Source organism: Falco biarmicus, chromosome 3, assembly GCF_023638135.1.
Source record: "Falco biarmicus isolate bFalBia1 chromosome 3, bFalBia1.pri, whole genome shotgun sequence".
Lineage (NCBI taxonomy): Eukaryota > Metazoa > Chordata > Aves > Falconiformes > Falconidae > Falco > Falco biarmicus.
Genome location: NC_079290.1, coordinates 113,438,539 through 113,454,908, shown reverse-complemented (window position 1 = coordinate 113,454,908; position 16,370 = coordinate 113,438,539). Strand labels below are relative to the sequence as shown.

Here is a 16,370-nt window from a genome sequence, read left to right as displayed (position 1 = left end):
CAAGTCAGGAGAGCAGGACACTTACTTCTCCCACCAGAAAAGAGCTGTAGTCAGATCACGGTGGGCACTGAGTTATTAAGATGGCCAAACTGCAGTTACCCATTACACACAGCTCTAGTTATTTGATCTATACACCTGGAAATCATTATCAGAGCAAAAAGGCACATATACCACCTCTTCGCAAATTTAAGTACTTACAACCTCTTAACTGGTATTAAAGAGTCAGGTTCTAAAGATAATGTGAAAGAAAATTCAACAGAAAAGCTACGAGACTGAAACTGGAAGGCATCCAAGTAGGCAGGGTAACTACAAATATGGAGAAGAGCTCCTTTTTCTTATTTAAACCAGACAGATAAATCTTTTAATAAGATTTGTTTGGTCATGTGATACCAGTCCTAATACACACAACAGGATGTTATTCTTCTTATTACTAGTCCTTCTGGTAGTAGAAGGACTTCTACTTCTGCATTCTTCTGCAGGCTTTTAGCCTCATACTGCAAGACAAAAAGGCACAGTTTCCAGCAAATGCCAGTTTAAAGGAAATGTGCTGTAACTGCTAGAGTTCCTTCCACAGAGTTTTTTCTAATTTTTATGTCAAGGAAGAATTTTAACTTGGTTTTAGCGCAAAGGATTAGATTTAAATAAGAGAGACAAGAAAACAGCCCATAAAGATTCCACATACAAGGTTTGAAGAACTGCTTTAAGAACACCTTCAAGATCATTTGTGAAAAATAACCTTAATAAGACATTAGGAAATCTCAGCTGAAGACAGACAGAATGAAGTGCTAAACTAAGTACCAAAATGCAATACTAGCACTACAGTTCAAATACGCACATGCCTGCTTCAAACACACAAAAAAGTGGCTTCTATACAGCTTACACTTCAAAAGATCCCACTTTCTATGATAAAGCTCATTAATTGCATGGGCTCAACCTCACTGGGGAGGCACACAGAAGTTTAACCTTTTAAGTTTCAGAAAAGACTAAGAACATCTATTGCCAACTTTCTTCCACGTTCTTTCCCCGTCTTCCATTTGCCGCTGAAAACGCGAGTTGCAGATATTCAGCGTGACAAAGTATTTTAAGAGTCCATGCAGGATATCCCTCAGAATGTTCCATTCATCATCTCAAACTGGAGAGACCAGAGCCACCAGCCTCATGGTAACACACATCCACAGATTGCAAACTGAAGTCAAATTCAGTGATAAGCCAGCATAGGAAGGAAAAGAAGAAAAGATACTGCAAAAGCTTTATACCATTACGCCTGGATGGTATTTCTTTCAAGTTTCAAGTGACTTTTTACTAAAGATACTTGCCTCAACTTTTGTAATACAGATCCTGCTGAGTTTACCTACAGTATTTTCCAATCAACTGCCACATACAGAGCCTAAACACAGCTCTCTCCCTGCCATAAAGAAAGGAAAACAAACTCAGGTCCTGAAGGCAGCAGCAGGGCATTATCCTATCTGACAGCATACACAGAATTGCAACCTCATCAATAACAAAACTTACTAGCTAGTACTGGGCCTTGTGTTCCTTTAGACTTGGTATTTCAACAGAACCAAAGACTTACGTCACATCCCACTACACTGCCAAAAGAACCGAGATTGATGCATTTTTTACTACTGCTGCACTACCTGTTGTGCTGTGTTCAGTGTAATGCTGATTTAATATCTCTACTACTGCCCTGAAAAATAAGAGTGAAGGCTTGGCAGGGATGGAGTTGAGAAAAGATTACTCCCAAACAACAATTTCTGACATGCTGCACAGTGACTTCTGCTTGTTTGCTGTTTTGAGGTTTTTGTAATGCTGAAGCAGGAGGGATGGGGGTGAGTGGGAGGCGTCGGTTAATAGTTTGAGAAAATCTGGAAGTGTTTTCAAGAGGTCTAGAAAAGGCCTGCTTATGACTGCGAACACATCCACGTCAATTCAAGTCACAGTCTAACACCAAATAGAAAAAAAAAAATATATAACCAACTTGCACAGCCTTGAATGAGAACAGGTCTTCCTGACTGACGTTACTGAAAGAAAAAGATAATGTTGATAACTAACATCTGTCTAACAACACCATGCAGCAGTACCTGTTGCAGAATCTTAAGATGTCTGAAAAGGATTTGAGCATTTGTAAAGCTTGGAGATCTACAAATGAAGGTAAACACGATGAGCCTTTTATTACAGTTTTCTGCGAGCTTTAGAGGATAACTGGCTTCCAAAGTTCTCACACACATACACACACACAAAAACATTTTTTCCTACAACAGTAATGCACTGGTCAAAAAGTTTATTTTCTTCCTCTGTTCTTGCGTACCTTATGACCCTCTGAGGACTGTGTCACCTAGTCAGTGTCTTACCACCTTTACAGCTGAGTGGGTGTTGAAGGTGTCCGCTGAACGGTCACAGGACTATAGTTTGGAACCCTCCTGGAACCAAGTTTGCTGAAAATCTTTTAAAAAGCTCTTACAAGTCTCTTCAATGAATTATATGCCTCTTATCAGCTGTCTTCCTTGCCTTTTTCATGGGCATTTTGAGTTTATAATGTAAATATAGCACTGGAACACTTTAGCCAGTAATGGTCATTATGAGTTACATATTTACAGTCCAGAGCTCTTGTAAGCCCTGTAAGTGCATGCAATTAAAAGCATGTTTGTTCGCTTTGAACTGCTCTCTACTAATCATCCCCAAATGATTCAAGAAGCTAGTGTCTAGAGAAAAACAAACAGGCACTGACTTCATCAGCATCTCTCACAGCTGAGAAGTAATCACTTGAATAAAGGCAGACAATTCAAGGTGTTTCTCACGATAGACAGTAACTTCTTTTTTCTCCCCCTGTTATTTACCCAACTTGACCTGAGAAAAGAAAAACAACAGATCTTGTATTTCTGAGCCATACCTTACACCAACTATGCTCACAGCTATCAGTTTTTAAATCACGATCTGTGTAATGCCACATATCAGGGCCCTCCCACTGCACATTCCACCCTTCACATCGATACTCTCTGACTGGGGATATCATGGCATCATTCTGAAATCCAGGTCAAGGGTCTCTTTGACAGACAAGCTATGCAGGGTGACAGCTTACATAAGACCTTCAGTCCCTCTTCAACATAATGTCGATGCTACAAAACTTAAAGGAACAAGAGGACACAAGCAAAGCAGGATTTTGCAAGGTGAAAAAATTACTTCTGCGTTTATCAAGCTAAAGTGACAGGCTACTTTGCATGTCTTCAGAGTTACATTTTCAGAGGAGGAACATGTTTCATTTCACTCAACAATGTTTCACACATCTTTAAATACTTCCTCAGAAAGCAGCCAGGGTTACCTGGCAATTGTGATGATTTTTAAAGACTAGAGTGGTAAGGATCTAAGAGGAGGAAAGTGATATTTCACTTTGTGGTATTCTAACTGGCACAGGACAAGTAGAACAACTATCTACCTGGAAGAGGTAATAAATTCAGTAAGTACCATGAACAAAACTTCACAAGACCATTAGCTTTGACCACGGAGTAGACAAAGACCAAGGATAATATTTGAGGTGAACGTATCAGCTCCCACCTCCTCTGAAAATGGTCAGGCAATTTGCCTATGATACTCACAACAGCGATCTGAGAAAAGCTTTCTGAGAACACCTGCTTTTAAGACAGTTTTACACACAGGCTTTCATAGAAGTAACAATTCCAAACAAGTCACAATTGCTCCACAAATTCAAGAGCAGCAACATAAAGTCAATACTATCCTAGGAAGTTTCTGTACCCTCAACAAGATTTCCCAATTTTAACAGATAAGTTAGCTGGACTTTCTATTCTCTCTATTACTGTTTGGTGAGAAATCTAAAAAACAGCAGGGACACTGGAGCTGTCTGCGCACTCGCTTTGATATGAGGCTGTTAGTTTGGTCTCCACCTGAAGAGTTCATCCCTCATTTACTGTGCTGTGTTGTGATCCATAAAACACTGAAGACAGCCCCTCCCAAATCCTACACCCTTTTCACCTCCCACATATACCAAGAAGCTTAAGGGCTAAGCAGCTGGGTGGCCACTTCAAAAGCAGAGTGCAACCAAGATCCAGAACTATGACTACAGTACAAGAATTCTGATCCCAGACCACTGTATTGATCCACTCTATTAAACCATGATGCTTAGAATTCCTCTTAGTCATTTAAAAAGGTGCTTTAGTGGCCTCTATAGTCCTACCATATGGGAACAATGATCCACAAACAGTAAAATACGAAGCCATGTATTTATTACTTTTTCTCTAAAGTCATTCAGGCTGATGTAAACAACTACTCCAATATAGGTCTAAGCAGTCATCCCATAACACTAATTTAAAAAAAAAAAAAAAAACAGGACTTTTTAAAAATGTCCATATAACGCAACGTAGCTCCCTCACTTTAAAAGGCTGTTAGGGGAGAAAAAGGCCCAAGGGACCCATGAAGAGCTGCTATTGTAACAAGAACTATTATCTAGGGAATGTAATGCCATTTGGAGCCAAGAAAACATCTGCATCATAATCTTGCTTAACAACATTTAAAACCAGAAAAAGTTAAACAAGAACACATTATGATACAGAGCAGGTTATTTTGAACATATTCTACTTTTATCAGGCACAATTACTTTGCTTTCCTTCCAGCAACCACACCAAGACAGAAGTGGATTTGCAGGATTACTATTCAGCCAACCAAACACAGATGAGAGAGAAACAGTGAGATGTCACTCCCTGCATGTATATAGCTACGCTTTTTAGTTATGCTTATCTCCACTGCATGTTTCATTTTTGAAAGAGCTGAACACACTGCTGCCCTCCTGCAATCCTTTCATCTTCTAGAAAGCCTCCAAAATATCTTCATTTGAATCACCCAAACAAAAACTCGATCAGGTTATTTTTGGAAAACCCCTTTGAGCAGCAAAGGCAAAAACTCTGGTTTTCAGCCACATTACCTATTTTATTTAACTCCATACAACTGCCTATGTATTTGAATTACTCAAAATGGAAGAATAACTGCAGGGTGAGCTCCTACTATGAGCTGACTGACCAGGCATTTCCACTGAAATGCAGCTATAATTAAAGCAATTTTTCTCTAAAGAAAGCAGCATTGTGAGAGTTGCTGAGACCATCTACAAGACTCAAGCTATAGCACTTCAGTGCTCCATAAAATTCCACAGCAGCAGAAACAAAGAAATTCTGCTGTATTCCAGTGCTATGGCTGGGGTGGGCTGGGGGGTGGGAAATGGTACAATGGTACAACCTTATCAGAATTAGCAATAGATACTAACAGGACCTATTTTTTGTTGTTCACTATTTTAAATACTTTTTCCATAAGCATCAATACAGATGATATTTCTGTCTAGAGAAACAGTCTTTGAATTCAGATACTGGTCTCATTTTCTCTGACAAGCAGCTTATTTTGATTAATGACAGAGCAGACGTCAGTTTTCTTTCCTACAAAGCCTCTCTTCCCAGTACAGCAGCACCGTTGTAATCATGAGATTAAGTGTGCTTATTCATGTGTGAAACGCAGGCTTGATCTGTCTCGTATTATAGACTGTCTACAGCAAACGGTCAGCATATTCTTCATAGCTTCATAATACTTAACAAGTGAAATGTATTCAATTACATCTCACTATCGCATTTACAGAAAACAGTAAGAAATACTTTGTACTTCAAGTAGTAAAACCTTACTAGTGGAAGTATGACCTTCGGTCTTTACTCTTCAGCTACACAAACAGGTTCTGCTATGAGGCAACAGGAACACTATTCAAAAAGCACACTCAAAATACTGCATGCAAGAAAGAAGAAACACAAGCACAGAAAGTCGTGAGACAAAGACATACTATTTAAATGTAACTCTGCATGCAGTAAACCTACACAACAGCTAGTTAATGTCAAGAGAGCCTGTATTTCAAGAGATCATATGATGTCTTGTATGACCTTAAGTGATAGAAAACCAAAGCTGTCGATACTGGCATTTGACCTCCAACACATTTTCATCCCAAAAATAGAGCTAGGTGCATTTCAGTCATCCATGAATACATCCAGCTTGCCCAAGGTCACCCTGAGACCCTGGGAAACCTGTGATAACCTGTCTCCAGACTATACTCATAGGACTGAGTAAGAAACAAAGCATTACACCCACCTCCTCCCCTCAACTGCATCACTACCACTAAGGAAAAAAAAAAAGACCAAACCACACACCATGAAAGAAAATCTACACTGCTTATGCATACAGGTGTATCACGGCAGAATTTGCTACTGTCCTAACTCCCTGGCTTTTATCTTCCTGTCTCTTCAAACAGTAAGGACTTAAATCACCACATAATATTAAGGCATGATTCCCTTGTTCAATGTTTAATGTTGTGCAACCGTAAACCTTTGTTTTAATCAGAAAGGGCCAGCTTACTCCCAATACCATCATCAGCTATGACTGATGTGTAAGGAAACAAATTGCAGTGAACAGGCAATTAGAAGATGCTCCATCTCTTGATGTCATAAGTTTTTAAAAACAAGACAGAAATCACACAAATCCCACAGATTTGTTTTTCTTTACAAATAGGAAGGACAATTAGAAGACATAGGTTATCTTAACACAAAGGATCATGAAGTAGAACAGATTAACAGGAAAAAAAATCTGTAGTAATTTTCAGATAGTTCTTTCTAAGTTAGGGAAGTACTAACAATTGCTCCACTACCAGTAACTTCTGCTACAACTCTGCTAGCACAACTGAACCAGTGACAATCACAAGTACTGTACACATCTTGCATCTAGAGAACAGACAGAATTCACCAGCGACATCAAGATTAGTCTTTATTTTTGAATTAATAGATAGAGCACAATAAGCTTAATTTCATTATACCCATAAAACATCAAAATTTACACAAGCAGGATATTCTAAAGGTTGGCTGAATTCTGAACCTGCTTTTCCAAGGTATTTCAAAGTCTTGAGGTTAGTTCACTAAATAAATTCAGTATACTCCAGAGATGCAGTGGTTAGCAGGAATACCTCATGGAACTACAGAATGCATTAAACCAACAATGACTTAATGGAGAATTTTTAAAAAATTACAAATTGTTCATTATGTATTTTTCTGCCCAGCAGAAACTTTTATTACTACAAAGCAGCATCTATTCTCATCCACACTTATTTTAACAGTGTTTGCTACAAGAGCCACCACAGAGCTCATTTTACCCTAGCAAACCACAGCAAGGAAACAATAGCAGTCCTGCTCAGTTCCTACGGTTACTATCATCTGCAACACTGGAAAGTTCTTTAATAAGTTCATGTAGGCAAACAGAGACTGTATTTAGACCATCTTAAACAGTCCTGGGAACCCACCTACACACTGTTCTTGCCAGTTTCCATACTACACCTGAATACCAGATTTCTCAATGGCATCCAATACAACTTCTCACCATCCAAGCTTCCATTTTTTTCTTTCCCTTAAGCCTGGATCACTTCTCTGCAAGTCAATGAGCTTTCTTTTAGAAGAAATACAAATAAATAAAAAAAATGTACATAGCACAAAGATAACAGAAAAATTCACCTTTTTTTGTAACCGTGTTACTGCTCCTGGGCAGCAATGAATTTAATTCCTCATTAGATTTGAAGCACTATTTTTGAAAAAAAGGACCAGCTCACAGGTCTCACACATGAGGAGTTGCAACACTATACATGGTTTCAAAAGCAGTCTTCTCTACTACAAGAGCGATGGCATCAGTACTCTGCTGACTACTACCATTTGTAAGGGACTTCATAACTGGTCACATATTTCATGAGAGGAGGAAAAAAACATTAAGCAGTGTTCCAAATGATTAGTCTGCTTCCAATCTAAACCAAGAGGAAGTATTTTACTACTGCATGAAGTAACAACTGACTTTGACCACGCTTCAGACATTACTGTAATTTTTACTTCCAGTACTCTCAGTAGATACTCTTAACTGTTGTAAGACTAAAGCAATGGAATCTCATGTAACAGAATGAGGCAATACAGACATATTAATGTATTTAGGTCTGATATGGTAAACTGCCGAGAACAATGCTGCAAAATCAGCACATAAGCATAGAATAACCAATGCAAATGATTATCAAGCCACACTGAATTTGGTGACCTCATTCACCTAACAATACTACCACATCTCATCATTTACCACTAATAGTAATTGGGAGATGGCAGAGGTACTAGGGCAAAAAAGTTTGATTTTGTGTTTTCATGCCTTGTTCTCCTTAAGTCCAGGACTACTTATCCTTTGCGTACTGAACAATACATTCTCGCAAATTTAAGGGATGTGAAATGTTCAGAGAGAAGAATGAGCACATGGAAAAAAAGGAAAATCTCCTTAGTTTTCATAATGATATGCTAATACCCCATGACATGCAAATTAAGACCACACAAGCCATGCTGAAATGCCTTTCATGCTGAAAATACCTTCAAAAATCAATCTTATTTTTCCTATTACTAAAACTACTTGCAGTCTACAGTGGAGCTAAGCAGAGCACCATAAACTGTTCGTAGCAGCATTTAATCAATCTGTGACCAAGACATGGCTTTTAACACCACCTTCATTCCCACAGTAACATAAACTATGTTTATCATATTTCGCTGCTTCTTCCAAATAAAAACCCAAGATTATTCTTTAGCAGCTGAAGACAGCAAAACAAATTACACTATCATAAATATGATGCAATAGAGTTTTACTTGTAAAAGCATACCTTTGAAGATTCTTGTCTATGAAGTTTCCACCATTTACTGCACATGTGCATTCAACAACTAAACAATCAGGCATTTAGAAGGATGTCACATCACATTTTTTTTCCTGAAACACTAACCTAATCGGGAGCTGACTTAAAAGCTACTTTCAAAACACTACAGAAGAAAATTCACCAAGTCCCAGTTACCCAAGCAACTAAGACCTAATTAAAACTATCCAACACTTCAGGGATTAGCCTGTTTTCTCTTACAGTCCTGTAGCCTCTCCCATGAGATAACATATACAGCTATGGTGAGATTTATTACTTACTAACTAGCTCTTAACATACACTGAATTATGATCTGGCCTGTGAATCAGAATGAACTTTGGTATAAGTGACATTTCAAAACAATTATGTAACTATTTTTTATTCAGGATATGAAATAAATATTTGTGTCTAGTATATTAGTATGAAATGGCATTGACAGGGCCAATAAAAAAAAAAAGCTCCTATAGATGTTTGTCTGACATACAATGCTTGTAATTTTTCTCCAAGTGTCTCTATTCAAAATGAGCAGAGATGTGTACTAAGCAAAGATTTTGCCGTCAGAAATTTCCTAATGCTCCTGAAATCCTAAACCACTGTTGAACTCCCACACAAATGTAACATAACAAGATAGTTATATTTACGTTTGGCATCTCAGATACCACAGTTATGTCCTCAGAAGAGGAGCACTCAGCCAAGTGCATGGATTCAATAAAAATTTATGCCAAAATATAACTAGATACAGCAGCATTTGTTAAAAGAAGTCAGACTCTAAAGTTCAGAATGTACATCTTCAGCTCCGTTCCAATTTATATTACTTACTCCATGCTTTCAAAATCCACAAAAATTGCTTTGACCAACTACACAGAGTTTGCACATCTTTGAGGGACTAATTGTCTGAAGCTTGCCCTAGAAATACAGACTGACTCTCAAGTACCAGCAGGCAGGAGTGACACAATACAGGAGGTTACCACTTGCACCTGTCCACCCTCATTATCACCCTGCTGGAAGAAAACCACAGCAGTACCTGTAATCAGGGCACACTGCTAAATTCCCGTAAATCACCAACTACCTCACAAGCAGCTAAACTATCCTGCCAGTAGGGCAGGGACTTCTAAAGGATGCACAGGTAAAAAAAACCCATCCCCAGGTAAACTGTTCCTAGTTAAGATGTCACATCAACAGTATTTTAGTCACAAACTGTATCACTCAAAGCCACAAATCTCATTTATGCACAAAGTCAAGTTAGGTTAAAACTTTGGGGTTTACTTTTTTTTTAATCTTAAAAGTTCACATTATTGATATTCACCCTGTACTGGAATATTTGATCATGTGCTACTTGAGTTGGAAATTGAGCATCACAACTGTTTCTTTCCAACCACCACCTTTTCTTACATCAGAGCTGCACAGAAATGCCCTACCAACAGATGAAGTTGCAACAGCCCTGGCTCAGTTGCAACTACTACAACCATTCATGGAGGAATTCTGACCAAACATAGTTCAAATTCCCTTAGCAATGGTGGCATGTACTACTGTAAAGAGAACAGACCCAAGGTGAAATATTATCAAGAACCGAAAAACCTCACAGAAAACCTACACAAACAGATGGCATAATTTGTTTTTTTAAATGCTACTTAGCATTTACAGCTGGAAGTGGCAAATATCTAACATGCCTTGAATATGCAAATTGTAAGATCAACACAAAAGAGGACAATGCAATTTCTTTTAAAGACAGGCAGTCATAACATTGAAACAGACTGCAACCAATTTTCATACACTATTCATAATTACTTTATTACACTGTGAAAGGGTAATCAGTTTCCAAATGATCTAATAACCTTGGGCTGCTCTTAAGTCTTTTATACCATTCTTAACTACAAGCACAGGCTAGGTCTCCAACTTCAAGTTCATTACAATAGTGCAATATTAAACACGCATGTTAGATGTGTTCTTCCTCTCATACTTTTGCACAAAACCAGCATACAAGATTACCTAAGAGCATTCAATTAATAAGCAGTAACTGCTATATATATATTAAAAAAAAAATCTATTCCCAGCTCTAATCTCAAAGGAATAGCTTTATTATCAGGAAAGGGAAATCTGATTTTTGGCTCCTTTGTTAGATTTCAATAGGAAACGGAGCAGTATGTTTTGACTGCTTGGAAGAGTAAATTCTATAGGGATCTGTTACTATGTCAAACCTTAAAAAAAAAGTTCCCAACTTTAAGTTGGCTTTTTACAAAAATTTAGGCTTGTAATCTACTATCTGCTGAGGCTGCTTCTAGTCATCAGGCACTGACTAAATCCAAGAAACTTCACAACATGAAAAAACATATAACTAAGTTCCAAGGTCCAACTTGTGCTTGGGTTAAAATACCAACTACTGTCTGCTGGGTTTAACAGAAAGGCTGTGAACTTCCCCTCGGCTGAGGAAGTAACATATCGGTCCTGTCCCAGGTAAATGTGTTTATTTTGTAGGCCGATTAGTTAACAGGCTGAAACCTCCACAGTAAAGAACAAACCTAAAGCTACGTCATTTTTAAGTTTTAGAACTTTTTACTGGCATCATTTTACTAGCTAGATGAACAAGTGATTACTGAACTATGGATCAAAAATAGCCAATGAAATGTAAAGCTATCTGCACTTTCTCCAGTTCCCAACAATGATCAAAACAAAGGCCCTGATCTTCCAAAACAAGATTAACACATAAAACCTGACAATAATGTTCAAACTACTAAGTGTTTTTAATTTTAAGCATCTAAACAGAATAACAGCTTATCAGAGCCCAGCTGCTGCTGAAACATTTACTGCCTATTAACAAAAAGTCAACTTTTTTTCAAAAACAAGTAATTTTGATCTCTACAAATAAGCAAATTCAAAGAAAACACTGCCAAAACCAAAGAATTTTTTTATTGCTTATTTCAAGGAAATTCAAACCAGCACGGTGGACAAAATTCATTACCTGTACAAACTGGTATTACAAAGCAGTGATGTTGTCTATAACAAGGTTGGTTAGTTTTAATAAAAGGTTTACCTATCACACAGCTTTTTACAGTCAGTTTATTTAATACCAAAGAAAAAAAAAACACCAAAACACCACCTATTGAAAAATCTTCAAGTATCTAACTAAATAAATGTAGGAACCAATATTAATGCATTCCAGATTTTTTATTTCACACTGAATTGTCATATTATATGAAAATTATATCCATTTTCAGACAAGCCTAATCAAACCAAGTTTGCTTTCAAAATTTGCCATTACTTCAAGAGAAGTGTACAGCTGCATTGTTAACAGTATATTTACAGCCACTATTTCTTCCGTGCTTTTGTTGCTAACATTAGAAAAGCCTAAATTCCAAACCTACCATGATATAAAAAACCCCATGTGGTTATTAAGACAACCTACACATCACAATCAAATACCATTTATTCCAGTAGTAAAATGTTTATCCAGTCACCAAGACCTTTTCTTAGCAAAACTTGACAAAAACATATTTCCTAAAGAAGGACAGCTTGTTTTAATTATTTACATTTTTCAACACTATTTGTTCTCACTTTGTATCCAAAGGTCAGAAATCAAACCACTACCTCAGGCAAACTTTGGAATAAATACTGATTTTGTCCACTCTTCTGGAAAGAATTTCTCTTCTGCTAAGGAAGTTTAAATATATAAAAAAAAAAACCACAACAGATTTCCCTCCGATCCATTTAAAGATGCTTCATAATACTTTTCATAAGCAGCTAGCTTACAGGAAGTTTTTCATGAGTCCAATTTATTACTTAATTAACAGTTACATGAATATAGGCTTTTGTGTTCCTTAGTAACAGAGAAATTCGTTCTGTGAGGAACACACACCCCAACATGAGGAACAGTGTAACACAGGTCAAGGCTGAACAAGGTCCAGTTGATGTTACTATGATGTAACGATGCCAACCATGATTCCAGTTTCCCTGACACTGCCCTTCTTCCCTAAAATGCCCTTATGAAATCATCTTTTTTTATACATACTAGAAAATACTGGCACATGAATCTACATGTTATCGGCTAGTAAATTACACCAAGGAAAGGCCTGCCCATCTTTCTTTGGGAATCTTCATTTCATTGGATGCTACTATCCATACGATGTGCAGCTCAGCTCTGCATTAATATCAGAAAAATGGAAGAACCTCCCCTTGTACAGCAAAGCCACTCCTGCTTTAGAAATAGGTCTGAGGGGTAGCAAAGTTCAGTGCTCTACACACAAAGATGAAAAACTTTGTTTAAAGATTCATGCAATTGAGCATCAATAGTACGAGATTTACACCAGACTATCAGGTAGCTTTTTATTCTAGGACTACAGTGACTTAAGATACCACTTCTCTTACTTAGATTTAAAACGCAAAATAGAGCTACGCGGTGTTAAGTCATTTACTGATCAGAGTCTGACACTTTAAATACACAAAGTTCAAAAGAAGAAAGTTATTTTAAGGAAGTAGGCGTCTTGGCCAAAACAACACAGCCCACAGAAACTAGTAAAGCTAATATGCAGGTCTGCTGACTGACCCAATCACATCTGTAAACCACCACTTTGGTAAAGCAGTCAGGTCTACTCTGTAGCCTTTATAGAGATGAAAGTGCTGAGTATTTGCATCAAACAGCACAGGCTATATGGAATCTGTGTTTCCTAATGTCTAGAAAACCCTGCTAGTTCTATCCAATTTTCTGAATCTCTTTGCTATGGAGCCAAGTCCCCAACAACTATCATACCCCTAAGAAAGAACTCTCAGATGCAACTTAGCTCCTGAATTGCCTTGGTTTTCTGCTTAGTGCATCCAGCTAAAGCAGAATTAAGAGTTTAACTGAACAGGTCTGGCTGAGAACAGTGGCCGTTCAAAAAAAACAAAGTTTCAGTCATAATTAAATACCTCTGCTTTGGGGACCAGGGTAACTGTGGCCATCAGAGGGGTAAGGCCAACAGCTGGGGACTGCAACAACTCCAGTCAATACCTTCCAACCCATGCATCTGTCAGGGCCTGGGCTAACGCTGCAAAGAAAGGTCCACAATTTGAAAATCACTCGGCCAGCAGAGCATTTCATGATAATCTCACCACATGATACCTATTTCTGTGCTCTGCCTTCATAATTGTTTTTTCACCAGCAACTGGATCTCAGGTGAAATATCATGTTTTCCATATGTTTCCACAAATTACAGAAATATTCACTGTATTTTACAAACCCTTTTTACACCTTATTCAACATATACAGCACCAGTATAATCTCTGTATCACTTGAAAGAGTCCCAGAACCAGGAAAGATTAACATAGGCACGCTATCCTAACATTCAGAGCCAGCTCTATAAACATGCACATTCATTAAAAAATACAAAGCATCTCTGCCAGAGAGAACCTTCATAAAAATCTATAGCACCCCAATACCAAGATGAAGCAGAAAATTACTGGAACGATGGGGTTTTTTCTGCCAATAAACCTCAACCATATGAAGTACTACCAAATAGTTAATTCAGATCCTCGGTACAGGATTTTCGGACTATAGCCTGGACATTCCAAGCTGTACTTGAAGTCGATGCTGAAGTAACTCCGCTGAGTTTGCAGAGATTGAAGTATTTCTCACCTGCTGAAATGTGGTTTGCTAAACCAAAGTTTCAGTAGTATGAAAGCTATCTCAGGTGCCAAAAAGGAATAGCATTGTTCGTATGCTTTAAAAATGGTTTGGGTTTTTTTCCAGACAGAGAGTGCAGTCACCGTTTCAAGTGCCTTATCTACACGTAGGTCAATCACTATAGCAGGAACTCATTCACAGCACACCAGAAAAACAAAACAAAAAACACCAAAAAGACCCCACACACAAACAACACTCACCCTGTAAAATTAGGAAGTTAGTGATTCATTCTGGCTACTCTTAACCAAAACAATAGGTAACATAATCCCCCTGCAACCCAAAAAACAAGGAGGTTTAGGATTAGTTTATTATTAAACAGCTTCTTTTCTTTGCCACACACAGAAATCAAAACAAAGCCCTGTCACAGACAAGCTATTAACCACTCACATCAGGAAACAAAAGCCCCATCTTGTCACCTTTACATAAACAGAAGTCAGCAAAAGAGGGGTTGAGACACACACCAAGGGATTCTCTACAACCTGTAGTAAAATTGCAAAGACAGTCGATGCATTCTGACAGAACAGCTGTATACATCATTACATTAATTAAAATTAAAGTCTCGTCTACTTAACATACAAGCAATTCACTGAATCTTAGTGACAAAAGGAGCGAGCCATTTCCTCAAAGTGGCATAATCACACAGAACTTTAACAAGTTGTCTGCTTACACTAAAGGCTACAGCATACGGGAGCCAGAAAAGTATTTAAGAAACAGTCCTAGCTATTTTAAGTAAAACAAAACACTATCAACTATAAAACAAACACAAAGGAAGTGGTAGGATAGATTACGTCAGCCCTTGCCTCAATTCATAAATCCTTACGGCAAAACAAGACAAATTCCTAATTGCCTTTCTCTGGAAACATGGTTAAAGGGAATATACGCTTTATGTCTTAAAAATGCGCTACTGAACACCACTCGCTGATGCATCAATTTCAAACTGCCGGGCGGGGGGTGCGGATTGTGTAATCCTAGTCAATTCTATCGCGCAGCCAGACCAAATAACATTTAAAAGAACTGCCTGCCAAACACCCAGCCTGCCAGAGTACAATAAGCACTCAAGTGCTCTGGACTCAAAACACCTTTCGCTGGTCCCAGAGATGTTTATAAAATAGTTTAAATACTACTAAATTACAGGGCTGGGGGAAAAAAAAAAAAAAAGCTTTTCAATGCTGCTCCTACACAATTCTCAACTTGCTGTTAAGCATCTGAAACGTCTGTCTTATGATACTCACTAGCCATAGATTATTCAAAAATGAGATTGCCTATAAGAACAAAATCTGACGGAAACCGTAGAGTTGGTTGCACGTCTGGAACTAATTGCCTGAAGATTAACGGTTTTACACTGAAATATTGCTGGTCTGTAGGGTTTTAAATCCAGTTTACTTTGTACTGAGTTCCCAGAAAAAATACATTGGTGGAGCATCTAAAACTACACTTCATTAGATTTCTACTCTCCACCGCCCTCTACTCCATGCCTAACATAAACGTTAAATTAAAAAAAAAAAAAAAAAAAAAAATCGCCTTGTCAACTGCCATTTTCATTCCCGCACAATTACAGAAGCCCCATATGGCTGTAAGGAGGGCATCCAGCCACACAATACCCCGTGCCGTGCAAAGCCACATGTACTCAAGAGCAGCTTAAAACCGGTTGCAAAAACAAAGCAGGGCTGATTTCTTCTTAAGGAAACAAAGTGGCCCCGCAGGTCTCCTGTCACTATCTCAAAGCACGATTAAACATCGCTAAAAAAAGAAAAAGTTACGCCACACACTGTACCAATTAGTACTTCAAAGGCATTCCACTTTATCAGACGCAGTGAAAAAGTACTTTCTTTCAGGATAAGGAAAATGCAATCCTTACTTCCTTATCTCATTTGCTAAAAAAAAAAAAAAATAATAAAAAAACCCCACACAAACCACAAACCACAGAATTCAACGCAGCACAACGTTCAGCTTAGCTGTTTATATTTAGAATACAGAGGTAAAGCA

General features: G+C 38.0%; 1 protein-coding gene across 7 annotated transcripts in view; it reads right to left on the bottom strand.

Moving 5' to 3' along the window:
* The window catches only part of RERE (arginine-glutamic acid dipeptide repeats), a 254,366-nt gene that overhangs the window by 185,939 nt on the left and 52,057 nt on the right, over positions 1-16,370 (bottom strand). The window lies entirely within an intron of this gene.